Genomic DNA, 9,907 nt, shown 5'->3' with positions numbered 1-9,907 from the left:
TATGCTCGACTTGTAGTGGAGTAGCCAAGAAAAATACCCTCATCACTTCTTGCATCAAACTTCCCAAGATTCTCTCGATCATTTAAGATATAACATTTACTTCCAAATACCCGGAAATACTTCACTTTAGGCTTCTTCTCATTCCATATCTCATATGCAGTCTTCTTTGTACCAACTCGAAAGAAAATCCTATTGCCAATGTGACACGAGGTGTTGACAGCTTCTCCCCAAAATTTTTGAGGTATTTGCTTGTTAAGCAACATGACTCTTGCCATCTCCTGAATCACACGATTTTTTCTCTCTACCACTCCATTTTGTTGTGGAGTTTTGGGAGCTGAAAACTCTCTTTTAATACCATTCTTCTCACAGAAGGACTCGAATCTTGCATTCTCAAATTCTCTCCCATGATCACTTCTAACTTTGGCTATTGGAATCCCCTTTTCATTTTGTAGTTTCTTGCACAGAATCTCCAGCTTCTCACAAGCTTCTGATTTTTCTCTAAGGAATTCAACCCAAGTGTATCTTGAGTAGTCGTCCACAATGACCATAATATATCTTTTTCCCCCTAGGCTTTCAGTTCTGGTGGGCCCCATCAGATCAACATGAAGTAACTCCAAACAACGAGAGGTGGCTATCACATTTACCTTGTGATGACTTGCCTTAGTTTGCTTCCCCATTTGACATGCACCACAAATGGTCTTCTTTACTTTTCCAAACTTAGGGAGTCCCTCGACTGCTTCAAGTTTGGAGACTTTTGCTACTTGTTTGAAGTTGGCATGCCCAAATCTGTGATGCCACAGCTCCAACATATCCACCCGAGCACTTCTACACGATATTGGTGCCGTAGGAACTATTCCATAACAATTATCCGTAGTCCGATTTCCTTCCAAAACCTGAATCCCCTCTTTATTGATGATCAAACATCCTTTCTTGGAGAATTGTACCAGGAAGTCATCATCACAAATTTGAGTGATGCTCAGCAAATTCGCCTTCAGCCCTTTTATGAACAGCACATCTTTCAACAGAGGCAAACCGGGTATCTCAATGGTTCCTTTGCCTAGGACTTGAGCATGGCTTCCATCCCCAAAGGTCACATAGTCACCTACCTTTTCTTTGAGTGACTTAAACAGTGACTTATCCCCTGTCATATGGCGAGAACACCCACTATCAAGATATCACAAACATGCATTAAACACCTTTAATGAGGTATGCACAAATAGGTTCACATGTGACAGACAATCTTGACCTTCAAACACAAACTCATCATCAGGTTTCATGCTACTTTTAGATTGATTTTTCATTTTCAGATTCTCAATCATCTCACACAACATTCTATTCTTTCTTTTATATTTCTTAATCAATGATTTTGATTCAGATATGCTACTGTGTAAGACAAGATTCTGATTCTCAAGATATTTCAGCATGTGAACAAAAACTCTAGCATGTTTCTTAGTTTTTAATAACTCTACAAGGTCATCAGTAAGACACCTTTCAGATATGTGCATAGAGACATTTTCACAAACACTTGAGCTACAATTCAGCATGGTATAAATGAAAACAACAACCACAACTCAGGGGTCTAGGATCACACTGAGGTAATAAGACCAACAGCAGTGTACCCGCTCTGATACCAATTGAAAGTTCAAAAACGTGTACAAAAACACTTTTGAACGTTTAGACCCCCAAAAACCAACTTGACCAACACAAGCAATATGTCAAACAACTAGTGTGCGGAAACTTAACATATGCTATAATATGAAATTGGTTAAACAAGTATCTAAACCACAACAAAATAAACCACAGCAGATAATGTAAAGGCAGAGATAGAGAGGAAGGAAGATGCAAACACAGAGATAACACCCGATGTGTTATCGAAGAGGAAACCGAAGACCTCGGCGAAAAACCTCTCCGCCGCTCTCCAAGCGGTAATCAATCCACTAGAAAATACAGTTGGGATACAAGGACAGCAATAGACCCTCCAAGCCTAATCTACCCAATGCACCTAAGCCCTCCAAGCTTCTTGCTCCAACGAGGTTGCGCCGAACCTTTTTCTTTTCTAGCTTTCCGGATTCCGCTACTACACCGTAGCATCAACCAATGAAGATTGGCTCCTTCCTAACTGCTTCCCAGAACTCCAAACGACTGTCTCACAGAGATGATAATGGTGAGAACCAGGTTTGGTATAATACCTCTCAAGGATTTGACAATGGAGAGGAAGAGAGTGAGGAAATTTGATGAGACTCTAAGGTATAGATTGTGGGTGAAACAATCTGGTTTTTCTTTAGGGTTTCTCTCTCAAAATTCTCTCTGGAAGCTCTCTTTCAATCGTGGGTTAAAAGGGTATTTATACTGGAGTGAAGAGGAATGTGAAACGTCAGGTTTTTCCAAAACAGGGGTGGCTCGCGGCTTGACCTCGCGGCTTGACCAAGTCGCGAGATCCAGTCGCGAGTTAACCGTATGGCCAGTTGTCCTGTTTTGTCCTGTAGTGCTCCAGCTAGCATGACTGTTCATCTTCCAGCATGCTTGGCACGTGTGCATCTTCTGGCGGGTTGAAGCCGCAAGTCCACCCGCGAGTCCCAGCCGCGACACTCTGTTTTCTTGCACACTCTTGAGCAATCTTCACTCTATCTCACTCACTACCCTTACAACAATCCCACCTAAATACAGGGTTACTAAATGCTGAATTACAAGCAAATTTGGCACGGAATAAAGCCAATTTGATGGTTGAATAAATTCAACCTTACAAATTCAATTTTGGTGTTGTAGTAAAATAAACCAAGATTAAAGTTTATATTGTACTCAATACCTTTCCCATGCATCGCACGGGTTAGCGACTAATTCTTTATATTCTTAAAACATCTTCTTGTTACAATGTCACTATTAATTTATGCTTAATTAGGAGCTATGGTTTTTTTTTTTGGTAAGGCTATAAACAACATGAGCCAAGCCATGTATCAAAATTTTACATTTTTTTATTTAATATTATTTTGAATACGAGCCAAGCTCAAGCTCAAGCTCATCCCCAAATAAAATTACATGTCTAAGTTTGGTTCATTTGCCGTCAAACAAATTCAAGCTTGTTCACGAGCTACGTGATTAAATTTTTTACCTCTTCACAAATCTATACATTTTTACTATGGATGGATTGTTTATATTATCAATAAACTATAAATAATAATTTTATATCATATGAACCTATTTATAAACTTATGTTAGGTTTTTAGACCCCTGTAAACTAGATTGTTAAAACTTAATTAATAAACCAAGTGAATACTTGGTTTATTATTCAGATCTAGGTTAAAACAATAAAATCATATCATGTAAAGCAATGGAAAATAAAGAACACAATGATATGGTCACCCAGGAAAACCAAACTAGTAAAAAACCGGGGGAGGATTTAATCTATCTATCCTCAAGGTAAAAAACAAATTCACTAGAAAGAATTGAAGTTTACAATAAGACTTAGACCACTAACATCCTATTGCTACCACATGTAGAACTTACTACCACCACCACATGATAGCTCCAAGTCCATGGACTATTTCTTTCCTTGGCCTTGGCAACACAAGCACCCACACTTGTAACTTTGAGACTCCACTCAAAGGTTTATCAACACAAACTCTCCTGTTTGTGACTCCAAGATCACCCATAAAGGTTTAGATCTTCAACTATTGTTGATCTTGATGCATCAACTTCAGATCCACTGGATTTTGAGATTCTTCAAGGAATAACACCGGTAGAAGACATGAGAGAGATTTTTGGGTACAAAACCCTAGATACAAAGGAGACACGCTCTTCTCTCTCTAAAAAGTCTTATTAAAAACGTACTTAAGGTTTCCTTTATATACTGGAAGAAGTAGATTTGAAACCCTAATCCTTTTTGGGCTTAACCTGCTATTCAAGCTTAATGAAAATTCTATAGATACAACTCTCGATCGGTCGAGCCTATTTTTTGATTGGTCGAACTAGGCAATTTTCGAACTCTTCTTTTTGCAGCTTGTATATTCTTGAATCTTGACTTCTATCAACTTGAGCATTGTTTAATAATACCTATAGACTTTAGGATCTATATTTAGACATGTTTGTGTTCACGGTTTGCCAATTGTTCTAAACTTTTAGAACTTAACAACTTACATAATATAATCTCAAGGATATATAAGTATATTTTTAGACCAATATACAGATAAAAATTTAAAGTTATATATAGTTAAATTGAGCCTTGTGTTCACAAACACATTATTATTACATGAGTTTGACTCGTTTAATAGTTGAGCTTAATTAAACTTGGGCTTGAGCTTCATTTATATGTTAAATAAACGAACATAAACAATCATTTTCTCAAACTGAGCTCGAACTATTCATAAACGGATAAACCATTTGGTTCATTTACAGCCTTATTCTGTTATTTTCAAGTTGCTTCAAAGCAAAGCTCAACAAGGTCACAGACTTTGTCATGATGTTTTTTTTCTTTTCACAAACTAAAAGCACCATAATCGTTGATAAGGTCAAAAAGTTTTTATTTTTTTTTCAATAACAAAATACTTCTTAATTCTTTTTAATATTTACTTGCTGTCATTTTACATGCTTACAACATATTAACATCCCAAATTGTTATTATGCTTTACTTTATTTGCAACATTTTAAGAACGTAAGGTGCATAGATGCTTCCTATCTCTCTTTATCAAAATTAAAATAAAAAATAATAATTTTTCAGAAAAATACATTGCTAAAATCTAATGTTCAATACTTGAGATTGCTATCTCAAACATGATATTTATATTCATATTAATGGTTTAGATTTCTTTTTAGAATTAAAAGTTTTACAAATAAATGAAAGTACTCCAGTTAATGTACAAAATTATATAAAAATGTTAGATTCTTTTCTTAATACATGTATCACTTACAGAATATTACTAACAATGCATATATAGTGGGGTTTACATGATGTTTTCCCAAAATTATAATTGATAAAATTAATTAATTTAGATCAATTATGTCACAATAAAAATGAAATGATTTGCCATATCATCAATTGAAAAGGAAATGTTTGTGAACACAAAAGCATAATTTGTGGTAATTTTGCATCTAAAAACCAAGAAAAAATATTTTTAAATTGAAAAAAAAAAAGTCTCACTCAATTAATTTATTTAAATATAGGAAAGGTCTCAATAAAAAAAGAAAAAAAAAGTAAAGATCCACGAAAATTCCAACCATAATTAATGGATGATTGTCGGCAATGATGTTGAGTCCATGGATAATGAAACATGGGAAAAGATAAACAAGATGGCTTTTCACCTTTTTCTTTGAAAAATTGCAACTCTATACACATGGCCATTGTAAAAATGGACAATGACCACTGATTTAGGCTGCTCTCCATGCGGAAAGCATCTTCCACTTTTACGGTCAAAAGAGGAGAAAATATCCAAATACTGATACAACGGGGTAGGAAAACGAGTTTTTGTTTTTTTGCCTTCTATTGCAAGTTGCAACTCTGCATTGGACCATTGAAAAATTTTGGATTCACCACCACATTGATATTTACTATCATGCCCCCAATCCAATAATTATCCTCAAAGAAAATTATATCAGACTAGCCTCTAAGCACGCGCTCACGCGTGTGCTCAGAGGCTCTTCTATTTTTTGGGTAAGGGTTAATTTAGGACATTTATTATAATTTGGAATTATTACATTTTTCAATCACAAAAAAAAAAAAAAAAAAAAACCTAGGGGTGTAATGAGTGTCATGTGTGGAAAAATAATTTTCCAATTACAATAATTTTTCATCACAAAAAAATCTAAGAGTGTGATTGGAAAATTATTTCTCCACACATGACACTCATCACACCCCTAGGTTTTTTTTTTTTTTTTTGTGATTGAAAAATGTAATAATTCCAAATTATAATAAATGCCCAAAATTAACTCTTACCCAAAAAATAGAAGAGCCTTTGAGCACGCGCGTGAGCGCGTGCTCAGAGGCTAGTTTGGTAATGAAAAATATAATCATTTTTACTGTTTTCTCTTTTTCGAAAATTCAAAGTATTTACATCTTGTACTTTGTTTTTTTTTTTAATATATATATATATATATATATATATATATACATCTATCCATGAACTATTTTAAAAATCCTACTTTTTAGCATCTCACGTTTTCCTTTTTTTTTTTTTTTTTTTAATCTCTTCCATATTTTGGAAAAAAAAAACTCCTACAATAAAACTACTACTATAATTTCTCCTTCCATATCCTTATATTTAGGCACTAACATAATTGATTTTGAAAGAAAATAAAATGCTAAATTTTAGGGAAAAAAATTTTAAATCTAATATTCCATTCTTTTAAAGTCTCTCACGTTCTCTCTCTCTATCTATGTACTATTTTAAAAATTTCCACTTTCTATCCCACGTTAAACATCTGAAGTTTTCCTTTTTTTTAATACCTTTTTGGTGTTGTTGATGTTGTTTTTTTTTTTTTTCAAATTTTATATATGACAGTTATCATTTTTTGTCATGTACTATTGCTCAAAATCGCACTTTAAATTTAGACCAAAACATTAAACTAAGTATATACTCCTCTCTTAATTTAATCTTTAATTTACTTTTTGAAATAAATAATACGTTTTTTTTTAATGAAAAATGAAATCGTTTTTATTGTTTTCTCATTTTCGAAAATTCAAAGTATTTACATCTTGTACTTTGTCTTTTTTTTTTAATATATATATACACACATCTATCCATTTACTATTTTAAAAAATCCTACTTTTTAGCATCTCACGTTTTCCTTTTTTATTTTTTTAATCTCTTCCATATTTTGGAAAAAAAAGACTCCTACAATAAAACTACTACTATAATTTCTCCTTCCATATCCTTATATTTAGGCACTAACATAATTGATTTTGAAAGAAAATAAAATGCTAAATTTTAGGGAAAAAAATTTTAAATCTAATATTCCATTCTTGTAAAGTCTCTCACGTTCTCTCTCTCTCTCTATCTATGTACTATTTAAAAAATTTCCACTTTCTATCCCACGTTAAACATCTCAAGTTTTCATTCTTTTTTTTTTTTTTTTTTTTTTTGTTTTTTTTTTTTTTTACGTTTTTGGTGTTGTTGATGTTGTTTTTTTTTTTTTTTCAAATTTTATGTATGACAGTTATCATTTTTTGTCTTTTCCTAAAATGTAGTTTTTTTAATCCTAAAATTTAGTCATTTACTACACATCCATAACATAAGTAAATAAAACTTGAATTGGAAATTTTATGTGAAGAGATACATGTTAATTGTATATAAAATAAATCTTACGTTTTCCTCTTTTTTTTTTTTTTAATGTCGTCCATATTTTGGAAAAGAAAGACTCCTACAATAAAACTACTACTATAATTTCTCCATCCATATCCTTATATTTAGGCACTAACATATCTGATTTTGTCTAAAAATAAAATGCTAAATTTTAGGGAAAAAAAATTAAAAGTCTAATATTTCATTCTTGTAAAGTCTCTCACGTTCTTGGTGTTGTTGATGTGGGTTTTTTTTTTTTTTTTTTTTTCAAATTTTATGTATGACAGTTATCATTTTTTGTCTATTCGTAAAATGTAGTATTTTTAATCCTAAAATTTAGTCATTTACTACACATCCATAACATAAGTAAATAAAAGCTTAATTTGAAAATTTTATGGCAAGAGATACACGTTAATTGTATACAAAAGAAATATAGTTTCTATTACAAAAGAAATTTTTTTACAACAGTTTCTTAGATAACAACCACTTTATGTGAGGTTTAATACATATAATAATTCTTGTAAAGTCTCTCACCCGAACTTATCTAATATTCCATTCCAATGACTCCTCAATGCAATCCAAAAAGTTTGTGCGTACGTGAACCTGAAAGAGATAAAAGAATTAGGGTTAAACCAAGTATTTAAAAAAAAAAAAAAACTTTAATTAACAAACCAACGTTTGAATGTATATGTTGTTAAAGATAATAGCTTAAGTTTGTTAGAGTTTGTGTTTGAAATTTTTGAATTCAAATAGAAATAGAAAATTCTTCTCCAAAAAAAAAAAAAAAAAAAAAAAAGAAATAGAATAAAGAAAACATTTGAATAAAGTGAGAGTGAAAGATGGTGGAAGATGATTGGGTGGATGACGGAAAAAGAAACTGAAGGAGAAGGATAATATTGTGGTGGATGTGAGAACGAGGTTTTTTTTTTTTTTTTTTTGAGAACAAACGTGGTTTTAATAGGTGTAGCAATCCAAGTTTTACAATTACCTTCAGTTATATATATATTTTTTGAAAGGTAAGATATATTGGAGAGTTGGAACTAAAAATTTAGGATCAAATAGTTTGTAACGGAAGATGTGGGTTTTTTTTTTTTTTTTTACTAAAAAAGTGTGTTTGTTTAATTTTAATTTTTTTAAATGGATAAAGTAATTTGAAAACTATTAGGAGAGTGATCCTATTTTGTAGGCAACATTTTAATGGGAGTTAAAGATGTATCTACTTATCAAAAAAAAAAAAAAGGTGTATATATCTATTTAGTTTAGTTTTTTTTTTTTTTTTTGATAACTATTTAAATTTTTTTTTTTTTTAAAATTAAACTAAATAGATATATACACCTTTTTTTGGATAAACTTAGGGTGTTTTTTTTTTTTAATAATAATAAAATAGTATTAGAAACTTGGTTTCGTTTTAGGAAAAAAACAACAAAAATGTAGGTAATTTAACTAATTTTTCTATTAAAAAAAATAAACGTATAGTTAATTTGAAGAAGTGGGTTAGTGGGAGAGTGTTTCTATTTTGTAGGCAATATTTTAGTGTAAGTTAAACATGTTTTAGTCATTTACTACACATCCATAACATAAGTAAATAAAAGCTTAAATTGATAATTTTATGGCAAGGGATACACGTTAATTGTATACAAAAGAAATATAGTCATGGTTATAATTTTTAAAATGTAAACAAAGACTATTAAAAGAGGTAAAGGAAGCCATACTGTTTAACTGTTGGAGAATGATTTTGAATACTTCTTTTGTAGCATAAGACAGCCCTATCTTTGGATCACAATACCTACAACATGAAATGACAATTCATTAAGAAGTACAATGATGGAGTATATGAAGGAACCATTTATTTCAAAATTACATTTTAAAATAAAGAAGAAGGGGAAAAAAAAAAGAGTTAACGTGATACATATAAGAAAAAAAAAGTAGAACTTAAAGAAAGTCAATCATAAACAAAAGAAAAGAAAACAAAGAGGAACTTGCAAAAGATAGAACCTGAAAATTTGTTGAAGCCTCTGAGAGTAAATATCTTTAATATGAAGAAAAAGAGAAGAGGATGTAGAGCTAAACTAAATGTCTTTAATTTGAAGAAGAATGAGAGAGAGAAAGTGAGATAGAAACTGTAAAGCGTACGTGAGTTTGTGGTTTTAAAGTGTAGGAGTTTTAATTTACATATCTATCCTCGGTAGTTGTAAACTTGTAAGTGGGTATGATGAGGGTATCTTAGGCATGAAAAATGTGGAATCCAAACAGGGGAAGCCCCTTAAATAGTAGTATAGATAAATCCAAAACTAACCTCTATAATCCAATTTTTGAAAGATCTTCCTATCTGCTACTACCTTTTCCACAAATTATTTTATGGCGTTAATTTTCTTAAACCCCAGCTTACTAGTGCAATTTCTTGGTCTCTTCGTATGTTTTCTTCTCAAAGGCAAGGGCATCTATTCAGAGTTACTATATATATTATTATAAAGGGTAAATTATATATTAGGTTTCTATCCTGTACGTACACTATATTTCAATTTGATTTCTTATATAATTCCAAGCACAATTAATGGATGATTGTAGACTTGAGTCCATAGATAACATACATGGGAAAACAAAAACAAGATAGTTTTTCTCAGTTTACATTAAAA

General features: G+C 31.4%; 1 long non-coding RNA gene across 1 annotated transcript; it reads right to left on the bottom strand.

Annotated features, from left to right (window-relative positions):
- Window positions 1–7,686: 7,686 nt before the first annotated feature.
- LOC126699877 (uncharacterized) lies at window positions 7,687–9,135 on the bottom strand. The gene is made up of 2 exons (XR_007646894.1): window positions 8,984–9,135; window positions 7,687–7,874 (listed from the first exon to the last, which is right to left on the bottom strand). It is a non-coding gene; the product is annotated as an uncharacterized LOC126699877 (long non-coding RNA).
- Between the last annotated feature and the right edge of the window lie 772 nt (window positions 9,136–9,907).

This window comes from Quercus robur, chromosome 9 (assembly GCF_932294415.1).
Source record: "Quercus robur chromosome 9, dhQueRobu3.1, whole genome shotgun sequence".
In the NCBI taxonomy this organism is placed as follows: Eukaryota; Viridiplantae; Streptophyta; class Magnoliopsida; order Fagales; family Fagaceae; genus Quercus; species Quercus robur.
The sequence above is the reverse complement of the archived record's forward strand: the minus strand, read 5'-3'. Positions and strand labels throughout refer to the sequence as shown.